This window comes from Gavialis gangeticus, unplaced genomic scaffold, assembly GCF_001723915.1.
Source record: "Gavialis gangeticus isolate Ggan-Ray unplaced genomic scaffold, GavGan_comp1, whole genome shotgun sequence".
In the NCBI taxonomy this organism is placed as follows: domain Eukaryota; kingdom Metazoa; phylum Chordata; order Crocodylia; family Gavialidae; genus Gavialis; species Gavialis gangeticus.
This window is the reverse complement of record NW_017729015.1, coordinates 15,967,618-15,972,575: the sequence shown is the minus strand read 5'-3', so window position 1 is coordinate 15,972,575 and position 4,958 is coordinate 15,967,618.

Sequence of the window (4,958 nt, the reverse complement as noted above, 5' to 3'; positions counted from 1 at the left end):
TGAGCCAAATCAGTTAAGTCTGGAACTACATTCAACCAGGTTCATCTCAAACCAGTTTCAGCCATTCTCAAACTGGTTTATGTGCACTGAATCAGACCTGCCTTTGCCAAGCTGCGTGTCGGGTGCATGCTGGAGTGTATGGACGGAGGGGCGGGGGGTGGCTCTTTAATTAGCACTCTGAGTGGGGCTAGAGCAAATTGTAGAGACTTGAGGATGCATGCATGTGCACGTGCACATGCGCGCGTGTGTGTGGAGGGGTGGGGTAGGCAGTGTATTTGGACATATGCATAGTTGCACTGGTGTGGTGTGTGGGCAGTATATTTGGGCATATGTACGGTTGCATGGGGGGGTGTATTGGTGTCTCGTGTGCACAGATATGCACGTGTGGTTTGTGTGTGTCTACATGTTGGGGGGTGCATGCTGGTGCTACTTGTATTGCTGTCACATGTGCTTAATGCATGTGTGGCACGTGTGTATGCATGCTGGTGGGTGCATTGGTGTTGTGCATGGGGGCACACAGGGTTGCCCCGATGCACGTGGGCATGCTTGGCTCGCATACACGGCAGGGCTCGTGCGCTTCGATACGTGTGCAGGGTTTGTGAGAGTGCATGGGCACCGGCGTCACATGTGCGTGGGCTGTTTTGGCTTGGCGGGGTGGGGAACACGGGCTCAGAGGTGTACACATGGAGTCGTGCATGCTGGGCTCTGTTCTTGCTGGGGGGGAGGGTGGCCCTGTGTGCTGTTGAGAGGCAGCGGCAGCCCCCACGTGCTCTGGGGTGTGCCTACATCAAGGTGGCATCTGGGCATCCCTGCCAGATGGACAGGGGTCCCTTCCTGCAGGCATTCCCCTCCCCCGACCTGGATTCCCCGTGGGGGGTCTCACTGTGACAGAAAGGAGCCCTTGGCCCCATCTTGGTCACAGAGCTGCCTCAGACAGAAGCCACAGAGGAGGAAGCACCCAGGAGGGTGGGCGAGGAAGGGACTGCAGAGGCTGAGAGGGGCTGGGCTTTAAGCAGGAGCAGGGCAGCGGGACGGCAGAGTGGCGCTGAGGCAGCCAGCACGAGCAGCGATGCAGAAGTAATGCTAATTGGTGCGGGACACTGGAGACGACACGTCGCCGGGACGTGTGACTAGCTGAGCTGCCATCCCGCACGTGGGAACCCCCCCCGCACCCAGCCCTGCCCCTCGGATGGGAGGGAACAGCTTGCAGATGGGCCGCGGCCGAGCAGGGACCCCCTGGCACAGGTGCAAGCCGGGGCCCTGCCAATCGATTCTGCTTGGGGCCTTCCCAGTCTTGCTGCCGGCACCATAGCCGGAGGGTGCCTGGAGCGTGCAGCAGAGTTGCTGAAATAGCGCATTTCTCTGGTGCCCAATTACACGCCGAGGCGAGCCAGGGAGCGGCTTGGAGGGAGCGTCAGACCCTCTTGCAGCTTGCCCGGGGGGCCAAGACGGTTGTGGAGTAAGGACAAGCCCCATCCCCTGCGTGCCACTGAGGAGCCTGCATGGCTGGTGGCAGGAGAGGGCTTTTCGTGGAGACCCCACATGGCCCCTCGCAGCGGGCACTCATGGGGACCTGGCCCCTGCCTTGCTTTCGCAGGGAGCAGCCCGGCTCTTCCACGTCTGGGCGCAGCAGAAGCTCACGCAGGACCTGTGCCTGGCTGTGGCCCCTAAGTGCTGCCCCCTTGTTTTCACACTGAAGAGGCGGCTGTACCTCGTGTCTCAGCCTTGCCTGCCCAGCGAAGGTGCCGTTGTGATGGTCCACTCCAGAAGTGGCTGCTTTTTGTGATGGATGCTAGGGGATGCTTCGAGAGGAAGGACAACAGGAAGGGCTTATAATCCGAAGGAGGGTCTCACATATCAGGGCATGTGCAGGAGGAGCTATGCTTGTCTCCGCTAGCATTTAAATATATCGAGGTGTGTTTCTCATTGCCCCAGGGGCCAATTGTAGAGTCCAAGGCCTGTGAACTATTTCCCAGGGCCACGAGTAGAAAGACTTCAGAAGGGGGCACCTGCTGGGATTGATCAGCGAGGCCCATGGAGGAGACTTGGTCATGGCAGGGAGGTGGCCTAAATGCACCCCATGGGTCTTTGTGCCCCACCCTCTGCTGCCCCCGGAGAGGGGCTCTCTGCCTTGCGGCAAGCGGCTGCCAAGTGCAGCTGCAGCTCCTTCATTTGACAGCTTCGCTGCTGGGTCTCAGCTGCCTCCCAAACGACTTCCGGGAGAGGCTGCCCGTGGGTGGGTGCTGTCCCCTCCAGGGGATAGCCAGGCTAGGGGAGAGACTGCGGATCTACTTACTGGGGCGTCTGGATGGCCACAGAAGCCGAGCCCCGCCGAGAGGGGCGCCCGCACGTGGTAGGAGAGGCTCTGCACCATACTGGCCTGGGGGCTGCTGTGTGGTATCTGCCCCGGTACCCCCCCAAATGCTCCATCGCTGCCCCTGGCTCTGCACCAGGGCTGCACAGATGCCCGCAGGCTGCTGCCAGGCCTTTCCTGTTCTGCACAGCAGCTGGGCATGGGCTGCGTAGAGAGGGCAGGCGCTCACTCCTCGGATGCCCCAGGGCTCTGGACTCTGCCGTCAGGAACTACGTGCCCTGGTCCTCCCGGGCTGTTGCCATGCTGCTCCTGGGATGCCAGGACCTGCCCCTTCCTGAATGCAGCAGACGCTTCCCTCCCTGGGCTGCCCAGAAGTTGGCACTTCATTACCCCTGGAGCTGATCGAACGCTGGTGCCTCCAACCTCCTGCCGCCTGCAGACGCCTGCTGCTGCTGCCTGGGCTGTCTCTGTTGCCACGTGGGCATCAGCAATGGATCTGTGCCCCGGGGCTGCCTTGCAATGCCTTTTTCCAGCCTTACTCCCCAGGGTTTCTTCAGGCTCCTCCACGGCTCTTTGGAGCTGCATTGACGTTACATTCCCCGCAACGAGCTTGGCCGTTCTCAGCTGGGTTTCTAGCGATGGGGTCAAACACCCGTAGCTCCCATCCTCTATCAAGGGCAATCGGGGCTCTCTGCCCAGTACCACATGGTACAGCTGGTTGCAGAGAGGCCAGAAGGGAATGGTGTCTGATCATGAGCTTTCCCTGATTTAAAAAAATCCCCAATTTTCAGTTAAAAAAAAAAAAAAAAAGTAACCCCAAATCCACATTTCTCTGTGGGTTTAAATGAAACACCACTAATGTATAGATATGGATATATTGGTGTTTCATTCTGATCATGGGAAAATGTGGATCTGAGGTTACTTTTTTTAACTGAAAATTGGGGATTTTTTTAAATCAGAGAAAACCAGGATCCGTGCTGATCATAAGGTTTCCCTCTTGGGGCAGCCCCTGCAGGTCAGGCCTGTCACCGGGCTGATGCATCAGGAGAAGTGTCAAGGGGGAGACTGCTCTGGGGGGAGCTGAAAGGGGGAGCGTGCCTGAGAGTGCCCCGTGCTAGCCAAGTGCGGCCCGTGGCACCCCCAATGGCACCACCCTCTGGGCAGCCTGGGAGCGTGGTGCTCCCTGCGTGCCCGCCGTGAACTCGTTTGCAAAACTCTGTTTGCAAACCCTCACCTGTTTGCAAAACCCTGCCTTTCCCATCTCTCTCTGTCCCCCCGTCTCCCCCCTCCGTGGCGCTCCAGCTCTGCTGGGGAGTCGCTCAGCCTTTTGTTTCAGAGCAGGCTGTTGTTATGGAGACAGCAGGGCCGTCAAGAAAAGCTGTTAAATGCCAGGCTCCGGAGAAAAAGAGGGATTCCTAGGATGCCCTTCCATAACGGCAGGGCCTTTGGGGTCCAAACAGTCCAGCATCTCAGTGGGTGCAGCCATGCCTCCTCGCCGGGGTCAGTGGAGCGACCTGCAGTGGCCGCAGCGGGGACCTGGTCTCATATTTGAAGGTCCCTTGCCTGTGCCACCTGCAGCCTCGGGGATGGTTCAGTCGGACGTCCCCAGCTCCAGGTCGCTGCAGCTCGGAGCTGGGCTCGCGAGGCTGCGCTGGCACAAAGCCGTTGGGGAAAATGCATCCACCGGGCCCTTCGTTTTGCAGCTCTCCAGGCCGAGGGGCGGCAGTTCCCGCTCGTGGCGGTGGGAGGCACTGCCGCCCCGCAAACAAGGCCTTCCCCAGGCAGCACCTTCCCGCTCCCTCCAGCCCTAGAAAGGTGTGATGTTAGATCTATTAGCTGGCTTGATCTACTTACGCTGCCTAATACTCTGGTCAGGACAAGGCCTTGGGCTGCCCTCTAGGCTTTACCTTGACCAGTTTAGCACAGGCTGAAGTGCAAGTGCTTTGCCTCCAGGAGCATTTCTACCTGGTCCCTCCCTATCAAGGTATGTGCATGCACGGGAGTAGGGCTCTGGGCAGAGTCCTAAGGAGACGATGCCCTGGCAGGGTTTGCCCTGATGTAGGTAGGCTAGCTCAGGTTTCCCCGGACTTGCCACAAAGCGGGGAAAGCAACAGCGCCCCGTCTTCGCAAGGCTTCTGCCCAGAGGCAGCTCCCTCGCCTGATCTGCTGCTTTCGTTATTTTACCCCCTGGCTCAATCCGTGGCGCGCCCCCCGGGATCTCAGCCACGGTAGCTAGATAGACGTGAACGTGGGTTTTTCCTCCTGGCAGGGCTACCATCAAGCCTTTTTTGGGCTGTGCAGACATAGCAGAGCCCATTAGCAAAGGTTCCCTTTCAAACCTAACTCATAGTTTCATAGTTTCATAGTTTCTAGGGTCGGAAGGGACCTGAGCAGATCATTTAGTCCGACCCCCTGCCATGGCAGGAAGAGCACTGGGGTCAAACGACCCCAGTAAGGTGGTCATCCAACCTCCTCTTAAAAATCCCCAGGGTGGGAGCCTGCACCACCTCACTTGGAAGCTGGTTCCAGACCCTAGCCGCCCTGACCGTGAAGTAGCGCCTCCTGATGTCCAACTTAAACCTTCCCTCCGCCAGCTTGTGACCATTGTTCCTGGTCACTCCTTGCGGCGCTCGGGGGAACAGGG